At 37.4% G+C, this 24,919-nt stretch overlaps 2 long non-coding RNA genes across 3 annotated transcripts in view; one reads left to right on the top strand and one right to left on the bottom strand.

Moving 5' to 3' along the window:
• The first annotated feature begins 5 nt into the window (after positions 1-5).
• Positions 6-24,919, top strand: part of LOC138191329 (uncharacterized) — a 71,615-nt gene continuing 46,701 nt past the window's right edge. The window contains exon 1 of the long non-coding RNA XR_011177691.1: positions 6-1,537. This is a non-coding gene — a long non-coding RNA (uncharacterized lncRNA). The remainder of the gene's footprint in view (positions 1,538-24,919) is intronic.
• LOC124223860 (uncharacterized) lies at positions 1,516-8,342 on the bottom strand. Of its 2 annotated transcripts, none has more exons than XR_006884375.2 (6): positions 8,017-8,342; positions 7,366-7,573; positions 6,916-7,101; positions 6,713-6,825; positions 6,421-6,624; positions 1,516-3,168 (listed from the first exon to the last, which is right to left on the bottom strand). It is a non-coding gene; the product is annotated as an uncharacterized lncRNA (long non-coding RNA). The 2 variants fall into 2 exon arrangements; XR_006884376.2 differs by lacking the exon at positions 8,017-8,342 and adding an exon at positions 7,727-8,007.

The following is a 24,919-nucleotide window of genomic DNA, read 5'->3' as shown; positions in this document are numbered from 1 at the left end:
AACCGCCACGTGTACACAGATTATTGATATATATATGTACATATATATATATATGTATAAAGAGAGCTGCTCGTTATTATATACAGTGTTTACTATTTCCAATCTTAGGTATCTGTACGAAAGGAAATTCGTGTTTGATACCGATCATCAACCGTTATTTTGGTGATATTCAGTGAAAGACTCAACTTTACAATTATTAAGATGGAAAATCAAGCTTGCCGAATAGAATATACAGTCGTCTATAAGGCCGGTAAAACCAACCTCAACACAGACACGCTTTCCGGGAACTCGATCACTTGATATTCGTTCAGAATAAAAAAACATCCATCAACGTCGAACGACTCGGATAACGAAGAACCTCTAACGATAACTGCGTTATAACTCTGAATTGAAAACGACTAACGACGACAGCTTTAATGAACCGAGCAAAGGACCTGAAAGCAAAAACGAATACGAGTAATTTCAAGTGCTAGAGGAAAATATTGAATCTAGTGAAAATAGCTCAAAACAATCAAATTCGAATGAAAAAGACAGCGTGGGTAAATTGCTGAAACTCGTGCTGCTGGAATTTCACGATGTTGAAAAAATTGAGACGCTACCACCCGACGAAAATTTAACAGAGCAAAAAGAAAAAAGAACCACCTATAAAATCTAATTCTGTCGTAATCGAAGATATTGTGGTCTGCTCTAACCCAATCACAATTCGAGATCATATAGAAACAAAGAAGGGAGCAATTTTTGGTTCGCAAATGAATACGACGAACCCATACATTCAGAAGGAAAATCACTCGTAAATGCGGTAAGGCCATAAAAAATACATACTAATCCAAAGGGAGTAGAAACATGGTTCAAGGAGTAGAAATCAAGGACGCAATTCATAATAATCTTATCAGAAGAAGAAAATTTGGGCGAACAACTGAAATCAGCCATTCATGAACTTGAAGCCTTTATCACACAATTCATAATTACACCGTTGTTCATATCAGAAACTAATCAAAGAATTGATGGAATACCCCGGAAACATATATATTATTAATTTGTTCAGAATAGCGTTTGCCACCGACCTTAGAAAAGTTCTAGTTTGCACGAACAAAATTATTCTACCACCTCAATCGGAACGATTGGCCATCATCGCAGCCACCAGCCTCGACGCAGATGTGTTATATATAAATTCGATGATTTCGCACTTATTTGCAATAAACAAATACCCAATAGAGTTAGATGACTCGAGTGACAATGAACCAGTAACGACATGCATCAAAGCTCGCAGCTAGCTCACAGCTCTGAACAATTCGAACCGACCCATGATGCTAGCTTTAGTGAACCCGGCAGAAAACTGACAAGTGAAAACGAATATGAGCAACTTGAAGTGCTAGAGGACTGGCTAGAAGTGGGCGCCCCCTACTGCAATCCAACCCATGAGGACAACAATAGTGTTAACAAAAGGGCAGACTACAAAGTTAAAAACGCAGAACCAAGCACCGCTAGAAACAAATCCACAGATGTAAATCCGGACAACAATTTCCATAATTTATTGGTAAGAAATATACATTGAATAGTATGACATTAGTAACTTTCCTTATAACATTATTAGGAACAAATTCCATACTGGTGCAACATTTTTTGAGTAAGTAGTTTTGATTTTCACTTTTGAAGTTTGAATTTAAATGCAATTTCTTTCAACTGCACAATAGCATCAGGAGACTCATGTTCCTTATACGATTATTACGACTTTTCGTCCGGTGAGAAATACTGCTGTTTATTAGTCATTTTACCCATAACTTAATGTCTAAGACATAAGTAACAACTGTTACTCATTTAAGACCAATTTTTCTCAGAAATTGAATGGAAACTTTAGGTGCATTCTCATGAGTAATATTCGAGTTATAATAAAACAAAGTTCATGTTTCGGAAAGAAATGGTAATCGTTCTTTCTCTTTTAATACTAATTTTTATTGGACATTAATTAGAAACTTCAGGTATATTTCTGTGATATTTGGTCTATTATACACATAATATGTATATCAAAATTCATGTCTTTCCATCAGACATTTTAGTTATAATATAATAGGAACAATATACAGTTTAAATTTTTTTGTAGGCTGCCACATTTAATCAATTAATCAGGTGAATTTGAAATCACAATTATTATTACTGACTTTCAATCAGCACGTTTAACAGCGTATCCTTCAACGCTTTCTTATCTTTAAGACCAATCCAGTTACATTTGTACTGCAGTTTTACGCTCAGTACATATTTCCATACTCTACGAGTACTATCCTCACGTCAGCAGAAATCCCGCCCACTGGTCTGAGGTGCTTCAACTGTTTTATAATGAGAATAAGTTAACCAAATGATAATATTGCGTGATGAATGATATAGTTAACAATAATTCATATTTTGATATCGTTTTCATTTTTCTATAGTAAACTAATTTATCTTCAAATAACACTCATTTTGACATTTCAATTTTCAATATTTTTCGGCTTCTCGCACAACCATGAGTTTAAAGTTCGCATCATAACTACGACGAACGTTTTTGTTCACTTGTTTTGTCTTTGAATCCCTACACTCCACTCTATCTGCACTCTGAATATTCATTTTCTCAATTATTGCATGCACGAAACATCTAATAAACAATTTGTATTTCCGACTTTATACTGATGCTTTGAAAAAATTGAAGTTCAAATTTTCGATCTTCGAGATTAGGCACGCACGCGTAGTGCGCGAATATTGCATTGCGAGAATATTACAATTATCGGTCTATAAAGAAGTTCCCAGTTGATAATGCAGATCCCCTACAAAGTCCTGAATATAAGTCGAGTTCGGTTTTTGAGGGTAAAGTCGGTTACTAAAAACCTCGACTTCTATTCGGGCCAACACGGTATCTACACGGTCACGAACTTCAATTCATCCATACTATTTTTTGTTTCAATTTTGGATTCTTCAGTTTATTTACAAAATCTTCCATGTCTTCCAAACTTGTCATAGGAAATTTGTCTTCAATATCTTCATATGTGGCATGATTATTCAAAGATAACAATATAAACATGGCTTGCATCTTGGTAGACATGTAATCAAACCTCTCCGTAATCCACTTTTGGCTAGCTTCGATAAGGATTTTCAGTGTTTGAATTTCTCCGGCCAGTTTTTTACAAGTAGGGCATCCTGGAATGAAAAATCAGATATCTTACTTTACATGAAACCTTATTAAAACACTGGTCTGTATACTATAGAGACAGCAAACATCAATTACAATACAGGGAAATGACGAAGAAAAAATGTTAAAATAATTATAAAGGTGCGATGTTAAGAACGACTAACCACAAGCTGTTTTGTATTTATGATCCTATATTCAGCCATTGAGCTTTGGATGATACTACATATTCCATAATCACTGCTGGGTAAAATGCTTCAATTGATCCATTTAAAATGGAAAATGGAAAATGCTTTCAAAAACATAATTTAAATGGGTAAATGCAAATGGTTACTTCGAGAACATTTAAAATGAAAAATGGAAAATAGGTATTTAAAATGGTTTATTAAATGCAAAATGGTATACATAATGAAATCATTTTTATGTCTTATTTGTAATACAATACACGTCGATTATCTTTTTGTTTCTTTTTTTTTTCACTTTATGTATGCAGTATTCGTTTTAAGGAGCAACTGCTTCTCGAACGTATCATCATTCATGCTTCTCCTTCTGGGTCGCAAGATCATAGAGCCATAGGAAAACAATCGTTCCACTGGTGCAGATGACGGCAAAGGCTTCTTGTACTTGACAAATAACTTTTGAATTATCGGAAACTGTTTTAGAAATTCTAGCGAGTCATTATTATTTTAAAGATATTGCAAGCACTGCAATTGCACGCTATTCTTTGTGGAAACATTAAGAATGCTTTCATCGGGAGATGTTCCTTCCTCGAACGTGAAAAAGCTTTCGCTGCTTTTATTATATTGGCTCGATTCGTTTTCTTTTTGTGAAGTATCACGTGAACATAGTGATTCGGCTTTATTGAAGAGAAGATCCTTCACATCGTTTCTTTTTTCCTTAGGTACCCACTGTAATTTGAAGAACGGATGGCTGACAGACACTAAGATAGCATCATTAGTTTGTGATGAGAATGAGTAATACTCAATGAACCTCTTCTCAAGGCTTGCCAAAAGTACCGTTACTAGTTGTGAACAATATTTCAAGTGACGGAGTTTCAACTTCTGTAGAGTCTCCCTTATTTGCACCAAAATTGGGAGCAGTCCACCGTAAAAGCAGTTCTTGTCGCCTTGGAGTTTGTCTAAAGCTATAGCAATTGGGCTGTTGCATTCAATATATTCCTCCAAGAATTCTAGATCAGTTTCTTTGAAGTTAGGGAGTTCGAATGCGCTGCAAACATTACCGAGAGACTCTTTCACTTTAATGAAGTCCAACAAGCAGTCGTAAGTTGAATTCCAGCGTGTCGGAAAAGGGAAACTGGGCGCTTTTCCTGTAATATCTAAATATATCTCTGCTGCTTTGGGCGATCTCGACGTCAAATTCCATATGGCTGAGCATTTTCCAAATGCCGAATGATGAGATCGACTGTAACTGACGCCACTGTTCACAGAGGGCTCTTTGAACGCAGCTTTAATATCAACAGAAGCTACCAGATTAAGTGTATGACTTGCACAGCGTTGATGTTCAGGTAGGAGCCGGAGCTCATCAGAATTAGAATCATGCTCTAAAATTCCTGTAATGACAAGCTCGTCCTCATTGTCTTCATCAAGATCATCTAGAGTATTCAAGTCTTGAGGCTGACTGAATACGGTAAAAGCCTTCACCATATTAGACGCGTTGTCAGTCGTGGTCTTTAAAACTTTCTTCGGGCTCAGTTTGAATTCACAGTGGACCTCGTGAATTAGTTCGGCGTTTTTGTCATATGTGTGACTTCCTCTGAACCTTCGACAAGCCAAAGCCGGACTTTCTCTCTGCAGGTCTTTATTTATCTGAAGTGAATCATTAATCAATTGTAAATTATACGAATGCACCCTAATCCCTAATACGAATGAAGATTCAATTATGAAGAGATTAAAACGTCTTCCTTTGTTTGTGGCGAAAACATTTCATTTTCTTTCAGAATCTTCATTTCCGTGTTTCATCTCGGAAAGCTTAATTTTACTTTTTACGTAGTCTGCCGTTTGATCTTCTTCTTTTAACGTGTCTATTAAATCGCCTATGTAACTGTACGATTCAGGCAGTGTGTTCAACATATAGTTTAACTTTTCTTTTTCGCTTATCTTTGCACCGGCATTTTTTAATTCGTTCACAGCTCTTTCAAAATCACTGAAAAATGACGTCGTGTCACTATAATTATTTAGTCTTATTTTTTCAAGTCTATTTCTGCATACGATTTGCAGTGCTGTAGATTCTTCCAAATACATATTATCTAGCTTTTTTATTATTCCAAAAGCTGTGGTCTCATCACACACGAATTTCAATTGCTTATTCGATATTGCACAATAAATAATATTTATCGCCTTCAGGTCATTATCATCCGATGTTGTGTCTATCTCAGATGAGGGTTTTTCTTTTTCTATAACTTCATGGCACTTCTTCAATTTCAAAAACATCTCTATTCTCTTCTTCGACATACTGTAATTCTCTCCATCGAACACCGGTATAGCGAATTCTTTCTTCTCCATTTCGTCTACTTGTATTTCAACTTCAGCTTTTTCTTCAACTTCTTGGTAATTCTCGAACGTTCCTTCGTGTTCGGAATCTTTCTTTTCAATTTTTATAATTTTCTTCGTTTCCGGCGTTTCTCCGTTGTCCATAAACTCAAGTGCTCTCTGCTTGCACTAAATCCGCGTGCATCACACTGATTTTTCGATTTTACTCAAAACTTTTCTTATTATTCGTTTTCCGTATACTACTAGCTTCTATTCGTGATAATATTTTTCTTCCTTAAAGAGTTTTTCACTTGTATTTTTCACTTTGAAAATTTTCTCGCACTACGTGGCTTTTAATCTTACTTAAATATCCCTCATATCACTCGAGAGTGAATATGCGGGATGAAAAGAATAATGAACCACGCTCTGCTACCATGTTGAAATGAGGTTTATATAGAGAGGATTTTAATAAGTATAATTAACCATGTTTATTAATAAGATACATTCGTTCAGCACCATGTGCTCTTTGGGACGACTCGAATACAAGAGAGCGATGAGCGAGACTCGTTTTGTCTCGACACCGCTAGAAGTCATGTTACTTACACTCATACGGAAGAGGGGATACTCACATGCGTGTGTCCTCTCACACACTCGTCAGCGCGCTCTATACTATATATTTGACTATAGGGTATAATCAAATGTACTATATTCTCAATAATTAAATACATGTTTCCATATTTTGTAACAAACAAGTTACGATTTTGTGATACTTACTAGGTCTTGTGACTTTCGAGGCTCTTCCTTGTTGATTAAGGCCACTCGGGCCAGGTTCTGCCAATGCATCTGCTGGAGATGGTGTTATTGCTGGAGGAGGTGGCGGTGGTGGTGGCAATGCAGCGTCTGTATTTTCTTCAGGTATTGAAGAGCCTTCCTCCAAAGTTGCCTCCCCGCCATCAAAGTTATCGAGAACTTCTATATCTAAAAAAACACAAAAGTCAAATGAGCGATATATACACAATTTTTGATTTATTAATAAATAATTAATGGCATATTAAAAAACGATTACTTATTAGTGTAATCGAGAGCACCGGCCTCGACGTAGTCTTGCAAAGTTAAGATGCTGCCATCCTTATCGAGTATGCTCTCGTCTCCTTCTGCCAGTAGCTCTATGGCGTTTAACTGAAATGGTTTTTATAGAAACAAATGACTTTCCAAAATAATTTTTATGACATTCGATATTTTGCTTCATCAGTGCAAAACCAATATTACCTGTTCTTCGGGAAAGGCATCAGGGCATTCCACTCCTTCCACGTAATCGAAGCCCATAATGCCTATAATTTTTTCCTCTCATTCGGTCGGTTTCACTCAAGGGCCACCAACATTCCCTGTCCTCGAACGATTTGCTCGAATTTTCGCTACTTTTTGCGACACAGTGGTCTTGTTGTCTCGCCACGTCTAGAATAAAAATTTGAAACATTTATTATGAAAAATTACAGATTATGTAAAATATGCAAAATTTATAAATGCGATATGAAATGATGTGTAAAAGGGTGCAAATTTGCAAATTTATTTCTCAAGATTCTGTACGATAAATAAAGGACGTGTTCAGAACAACTCAACGTTGAGTAATGTTGAGCATCGTAACTCAGCGCTAATGTTCGCCAACCAAATTTCAATAAGCACCTTTTAAAGTAACATAATATACTCATATTAACTTACTGATTTCCATGATTTTACGTCTTTCCCTCTCTCATCTTTTCCCATCTTGTTCAGTTCCTCCACGAGTTGCTCCCACGACGCGGCCAAATCCGATTTTCCATGGAGAGATTGAAATTTCCCTGTTGCGATGTGCGGATGCTAGATAAAATAATCAACCATATAATCGATTTGGGCTGGCGTGGCCTTCGCCTGTCTCTTCTGTTTGTTTCTAGAAAAAATTAATCAAAATTAGTCACGGAAACATGAACGAATTAAATTTTCACATGTTCATAACCTATAAACCACACAAAACTAACATATAATTCACAATATCAGACATAGCATGTATTATAAACATCGTAGATTATAATAACTTCCCAACCGAAATCATAGTAACGATGCAAACAAAGCAAAAACGCACTTCACTGGAATTGATATTGATATTTATATTTACAACGTTCACTATACGATGGATTAGCACTGACTGACTGTGCGCGCCTCGATTTAAACCTTCATGTGCGCCACCGCGGCCCAAGCAATCTCAACTCGTTGTGGTTCTGACAAAAAACACTCGCTCGATGTGGAGGACCGCTGGGGATTCTGTGCCCCTGCCTGTGCTTGTATCTGCTGTGCCAGAAGGGCAGCCAGACAGTCTACCTTATGCTCTAATACCTCAATCTGTGGGTTTACTGCCGGACAGTGCCTCTTTGGGGGGGGGCTGTTCCTCGTCCTCGTCTCCCGAATCCTCGATCTCGCGCAGAGACTCTGCCGTTGATCCCTGGGAACCTAACCCCACTTCCTGCTCGTGATTTTCCTCACCGAGCTCCTCTTCGCGATCGTCTCCGAGATTCTCTCCGAGATTCTCTCCTGGAGATCCGTCCGACATCTTTCTATGCACTGAACTCTTGACAATCTTCACTCCTCTGAGATCACTTTGAAATGTCACTTTGAAAAATTTACGTCTTGCCAAGGCGGAAATATTCAATGCCAAAGAGTATAGGATAGAGTGGAAGCTGCCATAAGGCCGCAATGTAAATTGAGGATATACGAGTTTTAGCGCCATCTGTCGAGTCGGAACCGTGAAACATTCGAAAAAGGCGGTATATTCAATTTGGTTCCGCCAAACACACGCACGCAACGTAACATCATGAAGGAATTGGAGATAAATTGAAAACACAATTTACATGATATATATTTTTATTAATCACAATAAATTCGGATAAAACTAGTTGTATCACAATATATCAATACATGATTATACTACAAAAATTTAGTCATTTTCTTCCTTTCGTTATTTTTCTTATTACTACTTTCTACGCCTACAACTTTCTTCGACTGTACTACGGACTTCGCTAATGCTCGTCTTATGAATCTTGCTTCCCAATAGCAACGAATTCTGATGTATGTATTAATGAATACATTCGTAGCTTCTGGGGAGCATAATTTAAACAAAGGGCACTCTTTCCGCAGTACTTTGTTTATTTCATTCGAAATATCTTTGTAATGTAAAATGCTTTTAATAATATTTTGAAATTTCTGATCCCATTTCAACACAATATTAAAAAGTGTTTCAGTGGAATACTTGAGGCCATTTGTATTAGCATAGTTTTTCATAATCGTAAACAATTTATAATCATTATAAGCCACAGAGGAATCTGGAAGAATCATATATGCCTGACACTCCTTACATTTATGGTTTTTAAGAAATTTGGTAGCCAAGTAACCACATATGTAATACACTGCATTGGTTTCGGTAAAATCTGCAATTTCTTTATTTATTTCTGATTCTAAAGTCTGTGTAACATTAGTGCTTGACAAGGGTATTGTTGAATTCGCTGGAGTTGCAATTTGAATCTGATTTATCATAGGTTTAATAGAAGTATTGATTTTACTGAGTTTAGCAAATATTACATTATCATCTGTTTCACAATTCGTAGCATTGGAAATTTTAGTTAATTGGGTAATAAAGATATGCCGCATTCCCGTTTCAAACTGTACGGGCGATGGATAGTGAGAACAGCCGTTTTGTTGTCGGATTGTCGCAAATAAATTTTCCAACGGATCCTGGTTCAACCGTCGAGTTTTCAGGGCATGGATATCATACTTGTCTTGCAGATCTTTCGATAGTTGAATAACACTATTTATAGTTATTATCAAACCTTTGATACAAGGTGGTTCATTTCCTCTTTCAAATTTACATTGCTCAAGATATACAAGCATATTCGTTAAAAATGTATAATGTTCAGACTCTTTTGAGATGGCATAATTTAATTTGTTTGGCAATGATTTTCTTTCAAGTCGAGAGTTTAGCGTGTCAAATAATTTATCCATATCAGATATAAATTCGCCTGTTCTGTCTTCCTTCCCTTTAAATTTTTCTGGAAAAATCGTTCGATAAACTAGGTGGGCCGTGTACATCGATTCCGAGAAGATCTGTGCGGCTATCGAAACATTCATTTTAGTGAAAGTGGATAAGTTGAAGTGGTGCTCACCAATTTTTGGTATAAGATTTAAGGGTTTCAGTTGACTCAATTTAAAAACTGTGCGAATCTCATTCCAATCTACAAGGCCCCCTCGATAATACAATCTTTTATCTTTCAGGTTATTTCGAATCGATTTTAACAAGTGTGGTGGATCAAACATTATGAAAATTTTATGATTAATGCCCGGTAATTTAAAGAATGGCTTTTTTGCAGTAACGCCAACTTTTTTAAGTAATCCTACATTTCTAGGGCCCTGGTCAGAAATCATGCATTTAACAACTAAATTAACGCTAAAAATATTTTCAATCGTTTTTAACATAATTTGATGAGTTTTGTCCGAATTACCACTCTTTCCCAACAACCAATATCCCACTGCCTGCTTCATTGGTTTATTTATCCATGTGATCATTGCAACTAGAGCAGTTCTAGCTTCTTTCGGCTCACGTGTAATACCGTCATCAATTATTCCTTTGAATAGATCACAATGACTATCGTAATGTACTTCGGGAGTTAGATAGATTTCATCAAATAAAATGCTAACGACACGATCTTTAGTAGCACAGGGTGGCCACTCAATTCCGCTCACGGAATTCCCTGACATTTCCCGGTTTTCCCTGACTAAAATCATTATTTTTCCCTGACATTTTGATGCACAATTTCTGCAGAAATCACTAAAAACTATAGTAACCTAGGTAAAGTATGGCCAAAAACGACGATACATTCATCTTTACGGGTTGTGGTACAGTTTTATTCGTTGATAAGGAATAAAATTGACGCCTTAAAAACATGACACACATTTATTGAATGATCAGACATCACTGAATCGCTTACTAATAAACTTATAGAACCAAACACATCAAATAAAAATTATCAACAAACACGAGAATTGCATAAAGTTAGTATACCACAGTAAGGATTTTGGTTAGTACATCGTTTTTTTATATTTAGTAAGTCTTGATGCTTATTCGCGAAGGGTTTGTATCTCCCTCTACACCTATACATATTACTATCAACATAGAATAAACATTGTTAGCAGAAATAGGAATTGCACAAAGTTAGCAGTATATCACAAACAGTACATCACAGTACGGATTTTTATTACTAAATTTGTCTCATATAGTAAGTAAGACTTCGTAGTATCACCAAGCGCTTATTTACGAAGCGTTTGTATCTCCTCTTCTATCAATGTTGCTTCTTTCGCAGCGTTTTCCAACACCTTTTGTTTCTTCGCAGATAACTCTTTTACCCTAATCGCAGCTCTTTTTCTCTCCTGTAATGCAATCTTTTCGGCATCTGCCTCAGTGCGGCGTTTCTCCAATTCATCAATGTATCTGCGGTGAGCGTTTCTAGCACTAAGAATGAGTGGCTTTGTAATCGGAACCGATTCCAATCCTCCATTGGCGATAATAGCATCGTATATTTGCCTTTGTGCGACCAGTGATTCTTCGGCAAGATTTTCCACGAGACATTCCTTGTTTACTGAAAATCCTCTCTCTAGTGATGCATTCCCATGCGAAAGAATGAAAATCATTTTCAAAAAGGATGATAGTTCTTCCGGAACCTCAGATTCGCTGAACACTGTACGGAACCAAAAATGGTCCAATCTTTCATTACCAGAAAATGTCTTCAAAGCTTCGACAAAGTGACTTGTAGCGCATAAGTCTTTGAACTGTCCCTGTATTCTGTCTGCGACAATACCAGACAGCCATTTATATTCTACAAATATCTCTAATGTGGTTGCCAGATATTTATCACGAATAGTAGACTGCCCAGCAATTTGAGGATCGAGAAAAGAAATAACTTTCGTAAGTTTAAATTTGAGGGGTGAACGTTGCATTAATTTCTGACATAGTGTGACCATTGCGTTGCGGCAATCCCGGCGAAAATCGCTAATGTTACGATCCTTTAAGCTATGAGTACGGCGGAGAGTGTCTCGTGTTGCGAAACCCAAATCAATTTCTTTATATCCAATAAGGTTTTCTTTGTCAGAAAGGTCCACTTTCGATAAGTCTTTCACAGTGTCAATAATTTCTGCTTTCACAAATCTCGTCATTACAGTCCGCATCGTTGCGATTAAAGACCCATAGAGTAACGGTACCAGCGGTGCATCACATTGAAATTTTCGCAGAAATGGTTCTACGTCTGATGCCAATGACTGAAAAAAGCTTAGTTTTGGACCCAGCATCTTATTTTCTATAGCTGTCGCGACGATTTTGAAACTGTTGCAGGTGGGCGTCCGTTTGTTCTTTGTAACGGCATCAACGTATTTTATAATATTTGGAAGAATTGATATGGCTCTCTCAGCTACCTTGGCGTTTTCGAGCCATCTAATCGCGCAGAATTTTAAAGGGAAGGTTTTGGACCCCGAGTGATGAGTGTAATCCGCGCGTCGCGCTGGCACACGATTAAATAAATTATATAGCGCTCTAAGAAAATCAACCACCTTCCAATCAGTCGCATTCATCCCTTGCTTGAATGCGTTGTGTAATGCATGGAGCCCACAACTTCCAATCTGCAATAACGTAGGGTCATCAGGGTCACCTTGCAGATAAGTCTGCAGATCCTTGTGGAACTTCAGGTTCACGTTGGGGCCATCCATGGACACCTGCAACAGTTTCTTTAGGTTGATTCCACTCAAAGTCTCAGTGAATCCTTGCAGCAAATCTGCAGCCGTTGCATATCCGAGAAACGATGAGCCAAAATATCGCACGCATACTTCACTAGACTTGGAGTTCCAAAATCGTACAGAGATGTCCATTTGTCCTTGTTGTGCAATTTTGTTGTAAGATTCATCAAACCCGACGACTATATGAGAGCAAGTAGTGATCATGTCGAATAGTTGTTTTTGGAAGAATGGCGCGATTCCATACAAGAGCGTATACCCGATTTTGGTTCGTCCAAGTTGTACTTTATTCGCAATTTCTGAGTCAGGAAACATAGATTTGAACACAGATACCGTAGATGCGCTGCTGCGAACAGAGTGATGGTGCATGATCACGTGTAAACACCAAATAATTTCAGCTGTCGTGACTTTTTCATTCATAACAAATGGCTGAAGTCCTTGCGGTTTTTGTTGTCTACAATTTGTTTGTGACGCCGATCGATGTCCACTGTCTTCGATTGGTGTAATGACTGGAGCTGGTTCTAAAGAATTTCGTGATGACGGTCCAGCCGCATCAAGTGGATATTTCGAACTGTTCGATCCACTATTATGTCCTGTTGCGTCATTACTTCGAAAAAACAACTTTAAACTCGCAGATTTTGTTGTGATCGAAACAGCAGACGTATGTTTCCGCCCACGCATGTGACTCGTTACTGACTGTTTTCCCATATTGCTGAGAGAAAATGATGTACGGCATGTTGAACAATAGGCGGAATAAGGGTCTTTTTCGACTCGTCGCAACCAGGAAGAAAGTGCAGGATCCAAAAGCCACATTTCATTGAAAGAAGTTTTTCTCGCTTTGGAAGACATTGTATCTGAAAAGAAGTCTATGCATTGCATGGTATACACGCTGTGAAACGTACTACAGCATTGTACTCAGTAGAGAATTTTGTTCCAGAAAATCAATTCGTATTCTCGCGTTGGATATGCACTTATTCTACATTTCTTTCATAATACAATATACAAATTAATTATTCTGAGATAAAAACATGTTAAAATCAAAAAAAATTGTAAGTGGATATTCTGGAACAAAAAATGTGCTAATATGTAACAATACGGTATACGTAGAATGGTTGTGAGCTGCTCTCTTTACACTTTGATTAGTTCGAAGAAATTATGGTGAAAAGCATTTCAGAATAAATAATGAAAAAATGAAAAATCAGAAAAACTCGCTTCGTGTCCCAGGACCAAATTTACACAGCACTGAGAGAATACAAATACCTATATGCCTGTGAATTATTTCAGATTAAAGAAAAACATTTGCTAAAACCTCGAATTGTTTTAGAAAGTTGAGAATATTTTATATTTAGGCCAAAAACATTGAGTAGACTATTTTTTCTTGCGATTTCCTTCTTTGCGAAGAAAATGAACCCGAGCCAGTTCCCGTACGAAAATAGTAGCCGGAGTTATGAATTTTTGAAAAAACGAATGCGCCACAACCAAGAATGTGAATAATTTCGGAAATATTGAAAATTTTATTAACTCTGTTATCCGAACCTCAACTTTTTTATATTGTTATGTACGCGTTTTTCGTATTTCATTCGGGCATAGTATGTTTGAAGTACGGTGCGACGGATGACCACGCGCAATTACAATGTCGCAAGCAAGGGTTTCGTCAAACGTTCAGATATTACATGACATATACATTCACATGTTTCATTATTTGTTATTTAGACATTTGATATATGAAAAAAATTTCAAACCACATGTTAAATGAATGTTATTAAATAATATGTATGTATATTATTTAATAACATTTATAAATATTAGATATACTTGAATAATCGGTAAAATAGCGTGGGATTACCCAACTTACTTCGATAGTGACACCGTAGCGCTCACTTTTTGAATTCACGAGTTTACGGAAACTAATCAAATGCATAGCGAGAATTAATAATGAGGGTAATTCTCGTAGTCATTATTATTGGTAATGGGTATTGATTTTTAAGCAGTAAACGTTATTTAACGTTCGTTTATATTATTAAACGAACGCATGCATTTGTGAATGGGTTTTCGGTTTCCGTAATCCCGCCATTTAAATTAGAGCTGTACAGTAACTTCGATAACAAATGCAATAAACTGTAGATAAAAGTAGTAATTACATATTTACAAACCATGTTTTGAGTAATTCTCCGTTGAATCGAGCGTCGAGAATGCCGGTGTTTTGATCACTGAACTATAAAAACAACTGAAAGTATCACCACGGTGGTGGCGTTTCAATCACCCGAGAGAGAGATAGCTCGAAGGAGAATGCTGTCTCTTTCTACCAGCCACTGCGTATGCGTAGGACATTTTAAGTCAAATAAAACGCGTACAAAGGGAAAGACTGTACCGATCCGAGAGACAGTATACTTCACCTCCGAGCCAGCCGTATACCGAGTAATGCAGTTCTGTAGAACATATTCTATATAACATTTATCGAGACATTTATAGTCTAGTCAAAAAGTGTGATTCCTCCGAAAAATCGTTCCAAGTCTCCTAAAAATGTGAGCGACAGCTCATTCGATTCGAAATGCGATTCTGAGGAGGACGTTTTTCGCATTTTTCCCACCAATGAAAATTGCAATTGTTATTAATAAAAAACAAACAAAAATAAAAACGACGCCTCAGTTTTTTTGCAATAATTTAAATAGTATAAGCGCTATCGAAAATTTGAAAAACGATTCTCAAAGAGGAAATTTCCAATAAAAAAGTGCGGATTGCCGGTACTCTATCTTCAGTAGTGATAATTTTAATTTAACGTTCAAAATAGGCCACCGCGCGACCGTTACGGCATAGGCGCGCCGCGTCTAAAGACAGTACACCGCTCAAAATAATTTCTTTAGTGTAGTAAATATCAATTCAAAAATTCGGATAAATTATGGTGTATTCTTAACACTTGAAAAAAAAAATGTCCCGTTGGAAAAAAATTTTTAGGTTTATTTTTCAAAAAGTTACATATTCGTTAATTAGTCATAATTTTTCAAACCTTGATTTTCATTGCAAACGGCATAAATGTTTAAATAATAGCTCTTAAAATATTTCGCTTCTTGGAGTCCCTTCTTAAATATAAACTCAACAAGACCACGTTATAAAAGTTTTTAAAAGTTGTTTATTTCTTTCATTATGATTTTTGAAAGTTGACAAGAAATGAAAATTTCCATTTCCGTGGTCTTGTTAAGTATATATTTAAGAAGGGGCTCCAAGAAGCGAAATATTTTTAGAGCTATTATTTGAACATTTATGCTGTTTGCAATAAAAATCGAGGTTCGAAGAATTATGGCTAATTAACGAATGTGTAACTTTTTGAAAAATATACTTAAAAATATTTTTTCAACGGGACATTTTTCTTTCAAGTGTTAAGAATACACCACAATTTATTAAAATTTTTAAATTGACATTCAATACAGTAAAACAATTATTTTGAGCGGTGTACTGTCTAGACGCGGCGCGTCCATGCCGTAACAGTTGCGCAGAACCCTATGTTCAGCGTTAAATTAAAATTACTAATACTGAAGATAGAATTCCGGGTGCTTGAACTTTTTTATTTGAAATTTCCTCGTCTTTAAGAATCTTTTTGAAATTTTCGATAGCGCTTTTACTCTTTGAGTTATTGCTAAAAAACTGAGGCTTCGTTTTTTCTAGACTATTAGGCGTCGGTGAACGTGCGTCTCCACACGCAGTGACGGTCATAGATAAATCAGACCGATGTCTGCTCGTACTACTGAATTCATATGACAATCAGCAACTAAGCTTATAATCGTCAATAAGAAGAGAATAAAAATTGTGACGATGCGGTGATATCATCTCAATTTTATGGACAAGGCTTTTGAAATCCGTGAGTTCTATAAAAAAAAATCCCTGACCAACCGAAAATTTCCCTGACATTTCCCTGATTTTTCCCTGACATACAAAATTCCCTGACATTTCCCGGTTTTCCCGGTTTTCCAGACGGGTGGCCACCCTGAATTTACAATTCAGTTGGAAAAAGATGGTAAAATCAGTTTTCTTGACACTATGGTGATTAATCAAAATGATACTATAATCTCAGATTGGCATCACAAACCAACTTGGTCTGGGAGATACATTCATTATAATTCAAATCATCCTATAAAACATAAAAAATCTGTTGCCATAGCCTTATTCGATCGTTGCCTTAAAATTTCAAACCCTCAATTTCTCAAAAAAAAAACCTAAAACTTGTTGAAACAACTCTCATTTTAAACGGCTACCCTTTAAAATTCATTAATGATATTAAAAAGTATAGAGTGGAAAAAATGTACAACTCGATTGATTGGAATATAGACTCTAACAATCAACCCAATGATAAGGACAAATTCAAGAACTCCATCTCTATACCCTATATTGAAAATCTTTCTAGCCAAATTAAAAATGTTTTGAAAATTGAGGGCATCGAAATTACTTCTAGAATCAACAACACTACCAAATATCCTCTCTTTTCTCATTTGAAATCTATAGCTCCTAATTTAGACAAAATCCATTGTGTGTACAAAATACCATGTCGAGACTGTAGCAAAAGCTATATTGGACAAACGTCACAACATTTAAAAAATAGAATTTCTGGCCATCGCTCTAATATTAAATGCCATGATACTGAAAGTTGCGCTTTAGCAGAACACTCTTTAAGTCTTGGACATAATTTTGATTTTAACAACTCTATAACCCTAACTACAGAACCGAATTGGTATAAACGTATTTTTAAGGAAATGATCCATATTTTTAAGAACAAAAGTATCTCTGTCAACAAACGCGCTGATATCCAACATCTCAGCCATTTATACTCAAACATTATCTAGTTTTCAAATATTGGCGCCCTTTGCTCTGGTTGGTCATCAGCTTTAAATCCATTATTCGCGAACATAGATCAATATCATACCTCATTACCATAGATTCGCGGATCGATATTCGCTAATCTTCACTGCCGTCCAAAATGCTGAACTAACAACATCTAAGCAGGAACAGGTCGTCGAAATTTGTGAGTAATCTGTCTAAACTTAGTCGATCTCTTGTTTATTTCAATTCTCACACTCTTATTAATTTCTTTAGTCGTCAAAATTTCACTCATGTAAACTTATTTTGTACTATTTTCGCCATCCGCAATTTTTCAACCTAACCTCAAAATTGTCACTCAAACATGTAACAATTTATTAATTTATAACTAAGTTACAACAACAGCAACTATTCTTATGAACGTAGTTCTCTGTTTCAATTCAGAATTGTTTTTTGAAACACTTTTTTGTTAATTATTATAGCCTGAGGATGGTCGGCAGGGCCCGACCGAAACGTCGGAAACGTTTTAACATGTTACGCTTTCCAAACAATTAAACTCTCTTTACCTGACCGGAATTTCTCGACTACACTTCTTCTTCAGTAAACCCACAGTTAGTTGCAGCTCTTTAATAATATCTGCTCCGTGTATCAGGAGTTTGTGGACAGACGCACTCATTTTGTACCAGCCATACATGCTGATGCACATTTTTGCAGTTTCAATACTGTAATTTTTGAAACTTTCGTGATTTATATTGAATCCGCATAGTACGCTCAGGATGTTGGCGAATCTTTTGATGATTTCTGTATCTATACCTGTGATATCAGACGATTTTTTAGGCTCAGCAAAAAATTTCCTAGCCGTATTTCCATAATTGGAATTTCCCCCTCCTTGTTTCGGTTGATCCACCACCAATCCCATTTCTTTGTAAAATTTTTCAGTTATCTCGTTTTTCCTTTTTTTAATATTCTCTTTGGCTTCTGTGCCCCTGGCTTGCCATTGTTGCAACTCCATTTTATACGAGATGTGAAGTAGATACTCGTAACACCTTATGTATGAATGGAGCACAGATATACCAAACTTGAACGGAGCCTTGGAGTATTGTTTCCTCAAAAGCAAATCTATGTTGTTTAGCTCCTTCGGTGTTGCTTTACATATGTTGCAAGCTTGCGTTGATGATGTATCGGTTAAAACATTGCAAGTCTTGCCATCCATCATTGTACATACAGCATGATGTTTGAAGGTGTATGTTTTGTCGCCAAAAGTTACTTTCGTGACCTGTAACCTTGCGATTTGCTCTTCAATTTCATCGCAATGCAGCTTCACAGATTCTTTTGTCTCCTTCTCAATCTGCAGACGAATAATGCGGCTATATCTTGAAGAGGAAGGACTAGGGTTTTGCCATATTATCTGTTTTCCTTTCGTTTTTGTGTTTTCTGCCATTTGTAATGGCACTATAGTGCACAAAATAATGTTAATGTCACCATACAGTGAGTTGTTTGCAAAACATTGTTTATATATGGAATGACCGCCACTCCCGTCAAGACCCCATTTGTACACCACTTCAATGGGCGAGTTCTCTTCGTGATCGTGGTGTATAAGAAGTACATCCTGCTGTACATCTGCAAGTCTCTTTATCGTGTGGTCAAGAATATCTTGGACGGGTATTTGGACTTCCGTTTCTGATATTTTTATATTGTCAGGGTAGCACTGTTGCTTTGTCTGCGCTATAACATTGTATGCAGGATATATATTGGCGCCCCGAGATTTCGCCCCTCTTTGCATGTGAACGTAATCTTCTTTACCCATGTCAGAGTCACTGATGAAGGCTGAAGCCTCCTCAGGGGAGTAAGGTGCGATGCCAGAAGTCTTTGGTGCATAATGAATTTTTTTATGCGTATGTATCTGCGTGGGCTGGTGGTCAATGCCAGGTTCACCATTTGTGCAGCTGTCCTTTTCCCACTCTTTGTTAGGCTAGCTTGAGCAGCAGCACACAATACCTCTGGACTTCTTTTGGCAAAAATTGGTTGAACTCGTCTTCTTTTTGTTCGTTCAGAGCCCTCTTCGAAAGATTTTGATGGTCTGCCTTTAACATTTTGTAATTTTGACAAGTTGCTCACAGGTTTCACTGTTGGCAACACCAAGTCGTTTTTTAACGATGCTGAATTGTACTTGGTGAATCTGTCAATCTTCCAATTCGAGTTCTTCCACTTTTTCAACAGTTTCGAAACAAACACTTCGAGAACACATTTTATTTGTAAAGCACTGTCTTTCGATTGTTTGAGTAATCAAAATGATAATGTATGTGTGTTAGGGTGGTCCTTATTTGGGGTGTTGACGAATTCCGACAAGTGCGCCCCCTAGACACGTTTGAAATAAATAAATAAAAATGTGTGCGAAACCCCAGCGCTGTAGTCCAATGAGAAAACGTGCCTGTAAGCTCATTTTTGTTTCCTATTTGAATAACATGGAATTTCCAGGATAATTCAGTCATTATTTTTGGGATCTGCTCCTAAGCATTGAAAAAAAATATTATCCATGTAAATCTATTCTTAATTGGTATATCTACGAGTAAATCTTTTTACAAGGCATTATCACAGCCCTTATGGCGGCCATCCTCCTTATAATATACACGACGGTAAATCGATCAACTTGACTACCTGTTTTGAGATACTTGTGGTGCTTCAAAGTATTTCACTCATTAAGAGGCCGTTTTATTTACGTCATGAGTTTGTAAAAGTAATAATTGTACATGTAGGGAAAAATATTTTTTTCAATTAACGTATTTCAAGACACGACGATTACACTTTCTACTTAAAAAAAAAAACATAATCATTAAAATTAAAATGTTTTCGTCACCGTCTGTTTTTTTGGATCGGGAAAGCTTTTACGATATTCCGAGACTATCTGAAGAATATATTGCTTCTGATCTTCGTTCCGTGTGAGAATATTGTTATATTCTTCCATTAAATGAACTGCTCTCTCAGCTGTATCATTTACGACCTTCAAATGTTTGACAACATTTAGACCTTTATTGAAATGTTCATCTTCAGGCCAAAAAGACGGATCGAGTTCCAAAAAGTTCGTGTTAATTTCGAATCTCGTAAAAAAGTTTAGCGATTGTGGAGATATGAAATAATCCATCTCTTTGTCGAGTATAGTATTAATATTTTTGGGATTGAACTGTATGCGATTGGAGTAATTCTCTTCGGTTTCATCACCTGTGTTTAAGCCGAGCAACATTTTTCGTTTCACGCACAGTGATATTTCGTGATCGAAAAACGACATCGCTGCAGTTTGCGGATTGAGATACCACAAGTGCTTTATGAGTTTTTGGATTGTAACTCGAGAAACATCAGGATCAATTGACTTGTAATTGTCAAGTTTTTTCAAAAGCTGCAAGTCGTGGTTCGGTGCTTGAGGTGGAAATGAAGCTGTAAACCATGCTCTTACGTATATTACAACAATAAAAATACACACCCCGGAAATTGCTTTCTGTTCATTTCAAGTTAACTTGAAACTTTCGCGAAACAAATATATTTTTAAGCAATAGATCGCCTTCGCCATCCAACGAGCATGATGATACGCTCCGGGGAACCGAAATCTAATACCACGGGGCGGAGTAATTCCGATAAAGGTTTGAGTTAATTCCAGTAACTCTTGATAATCTTCCCTCGGCTGACTATTCATCGATGTTTTTTCCACGAATGTTTGGATACTTTCGATATGCTCGATTAATATTTCTTTTACATCCGCATCTTCGATTCCACTTTTCCATGAGGTCTTATCTATCTTAGTCCACGATTCTTGAAACCTCTTGAAAATAGCGACGTTAGGACCGCTCGATGCAGGCATTTTTTGTTCGAAAACGCTTCTTAGAATAATCTCGAATATATGGTGTCGGCAAGGTAAGAATAAAATATCTCGTTTTAAAATTTGTTCTAAAACGACCGCTGCGCCGTTTATGTGACCGAGATTAGAAGCTGTCGTATCACAGCATAGTGCCTTGACTGCGTGAGAGAGACCCCAATCTTCAAGTACTTCATATATAGCGTTTGCTTGGGATAGCCCAGTTCCGTCCTCTAACTCTGGCACTCCCAAAAGTTTTTCGATATTCCCATTCGTTATGACAATAGGTAGTCTGTCATTTACCTCACGTTTCAATATATTGGGCAGCATTTTTCCATCCCAGTGCAAGACGACTGCATTGAGTTCCGTTTCGTTAAATACTCGTTTAATATTCATTGCTCTTGCAGTACGCAATTTTTCTCTGTAGCGTCGAATTGATGTTCTATTGAGAACCAACGAGTTAATATCGTATTTTAGAGATTGAGCAACGGCAGCAATGACGTGAACAGCATCTCTGTCGTTTAATTTGCATTTATCTAAAACGGCGACCAATTTCTCGTTAATTATATTGACGCTCCCACGTGATCTTTTGGGCTGCGACGGTCCGGCTTCGGACTCATCGATGAAGAGAACTGACGAATCCAGATCTTCTATAGAAACGTTAGAATAAGTGCCAACGCTCCTTTGACTGAGTGTGTTCAAAGAGGTTTCATCACTTGATGCCAATTCTACGAATTCTCCTACAAAAAATTATAATCATTCTGAGTCGTATTAAATCCAAATGAAAAATATTACGTAGAAATGAAATGTTCCGTCCAATAATAAACAAAAATAAAAACTTACTGGCTAAGTTTTTCTCCATTTCGTTTTTTCGTAGTCTTTGCAGAAATATCTCTTCTTTATGTCGTTGGAGTTCTTCATCATTCTCGTACATTGTTTCGACGTCTCCGATGTAACCAACTCGTCCATCTTTTCTTTGGTTCAGTAAAAATTCTTTTCCCTTTTCGTCGACCATGTCCATCACATTTCCATGGCCGATGTCAAATAAGTTGAAAAGTCCACGAGAGGAAGCTTCCTCTTTCTCTTTGTTGAATAAGTTCCCGGCATTTTTTTGCAATTTTCGCCACTTCTCATATAAATCTGTCAATTTTTTTACGGCGCGATGGAATTGTTGTGTCGGCAAACGGGCTTTTTCCCAAAATATGATGACTTCTTTTATTGCTAATGTTGCACTTTCTGGCAGCGTTAATTTTAATTCGCGAAGGTTGAAAAATAGTACACACGACTATTTATATAATAAAACCACGTTTCCGAGCTTATAGTGTTCGGACAAATGATATTGTTATTTGGCGGACCGAGGGGGGGTACAGGGGGGCGTAGCCCCCCGGCGGGGTGAAGGGGCGGAGCCCCTTCTGGGGGCGGAGGGGGCGAAGCCCCCCCTGCGGGTTTGGGGGGGCGAAGCCCCCCCGGAAAGCGATAGTAGTTTTTAAAAGTTGTTGAAATAATAAGAACACGATACATTTACACGAGTCAAGTTTTTTTTATTTTAATATTTACTTGTCATGGATTACAAAAGTGCAATTTGTGCAATTGTTGAATACAAATTTTTTTTTCGATGGCGAATTTTCGTCATCGACCACGGTCGTTTGCGTTTTTAAATTTTATTTCTCGGACGTAATCGTCTCAATTTTTTCACGCTTTGACGGTGGATCATCGTTATTCCGTTCCGAAGGTCCAGCTGGGGCAAAATTGACCGCCGTTGATATAATGTGCCCGATTTTGGATTTATTTTTAACGGACTCCTCGATATAGCCTTCTGCAACGTTGCTCGATTTCCATCCACCGTGGCGCTTCAACGTGGTGATGTTGGCCCCGCTGTCTGCAAGCAATGTTGCAGAGGTTCGGCGGAACGCGTGTCCGGTGAAACTCGCCGAGTCCTCTAACTTCAAATACCCGGCAATTTCTTTCGGCATTTTCGAAAATTTATGTATCCCGATAACTTGACAAGTACATTTTCCCTTTTGATAATTGACAAAAAAACGATCGGTCATTGCATTTTGAGGACGCAAATCCGTGTACTGTTGCACGATTTTGACGAATGCTTCTGAAATTACGAAAGTTCGAGGTCTTTTCGTTTTTGTGTCCGGGAGATTTACGATGAGCAGGTTCCCTTCTTTCTTCACGTCTCTGAGTCTGATATTCACCAACTCGTTGCTGCGACAAGCCCCGGATATTCCGAAAATTAGAGCAACCTGTTTGGGACGTATCATATTTAGTTATATGAAAATAATTGCAACCTTGTAGTAAAAATATTTTGTCTGATTGTTAACTTACTTTTGTTGCCAAATATTCACGGTCGGGAGCTTCTGTTAAAAATTTCTCAACATTTTCCGACGAAAGCACTTTCGATTTTTTGCTCACGAATCCCGATGACGTTTTCTTCATGAAAGCCTTGAGGGAATGATATTGATCGATGTCTGTATTTTCTTTAATTTTTATGGTGGCTTTCAGCATCGAAAACATTGACCATAGAGTCGATGATTTATATTTTTCACTGAGTTCTTTGAAGTATGCCATCACAATCGATTCCGACGTTACTTTTGTTTTGTGTGCCCGCTTCCATTTCACGAATGCGTCGTACGTGGATTCGTACATTTTTTGAGATTTTGTCGGCAATAATTCGTCCCTCGTATTCTCCGCAGCTTCTCTCAGTTCTGGTGGCGTGCATTGCAGCCACTCGTCACTGCTGTGTTTTTCTTGATCACTCATTTTCGTGAAATCACTTTTCTCGATTTGTCGACACGATCTTTGAATTGTTTGCGTAAAAAAGTGAGACGCGAATAGTTCTCCGAATAGGCAACCGATGGCAGCAGCTCTGCTTCACAGCGCCGTGATCGGGAACGAAATAATCGGACCGTGTAAGAAAAGCGCATGCGCAGAGTACAAAAAAGTTACTCCTAGGAGCTAAAAATGGTGCTCCTCATACCCCCCACCACTAATTCGCTTCGAGAGTCGCCGAAACGCCTACTTTAGGTACCGCAGACACGCTCGAAAAAGCGAGGAAAACGTGGTTGCGTTATATAAAAGCACTTTTAATACCTGTTTTTGAGATGGTAACTTGTTTCCATAAATTTGTGTGTCAATGTCACCGATCAAAAAAATGTTGAACCGTGTTCTACGTGACGAAGACATTATACATTTCGCAGTGGTAGACGAACGTACGGAAATTAAATAACACCACGAAACTATCGAAAGTACAATGACCACCTACGGCTTTTGGCGTTATCTGAATTAAACTGGTTAAATTCTTACTTGTGTCGGAACGGGAAAAAAAAAATCACGTAGCAGCCAACCACGAAAACAGCAAAAAACTGTAGGAATTTTTTTCCATAACACCAAAGCAAACAATAAAACCAGAGATAAACAATTTTTTCCATCAATCACTGAAAGATGATAGTTATAAGAATAGACTCGCGCACGCACGCTCGGGACAGAAAACGCTGTGCTTCGGCAAGCTCTCGTTGTAAGCGCAGGCGGTTACGCGCGTCCTTTCTTATCCACGGACTGACCGGCCGGTCAGTTGCTTACTTTTGTTTTCTGGACGTTCCATTACGTTTCATTGCCACGTAGCGAATAATAATTAGACTCTAGATACCGAGAGACCAAGGATTCATTCAAATGGAATAAATTGAATAAAGAACATTTTCATGATATTGAACATATTTCTTACTAATATTTATACTCTGACTTGATAAACTTCTTGATTATACACAATTGAAACTGAATGACCATAGTTTGAATGCAACTCTAATC

This window comes from Neodiprion pinetum, chromosome 7, assembly GCF_021155775.2.
Source record: "Neodiprion pinetum isolate iyNeoPine1 chromosome 7, iyNeoPine1.2, whole genome shotgun sequence".
Lineage (NCBI taxonomy): Eukaryota > Metazoa > Arthropoda > Insecta > Hymenoptera > Diprionidae > Neodiprion > Neodiprion pinetum.
Note: the sequence above shows the minus strand (reverse complement) of the source record. Positions and strands in the feature narration are given on the sequence as shown.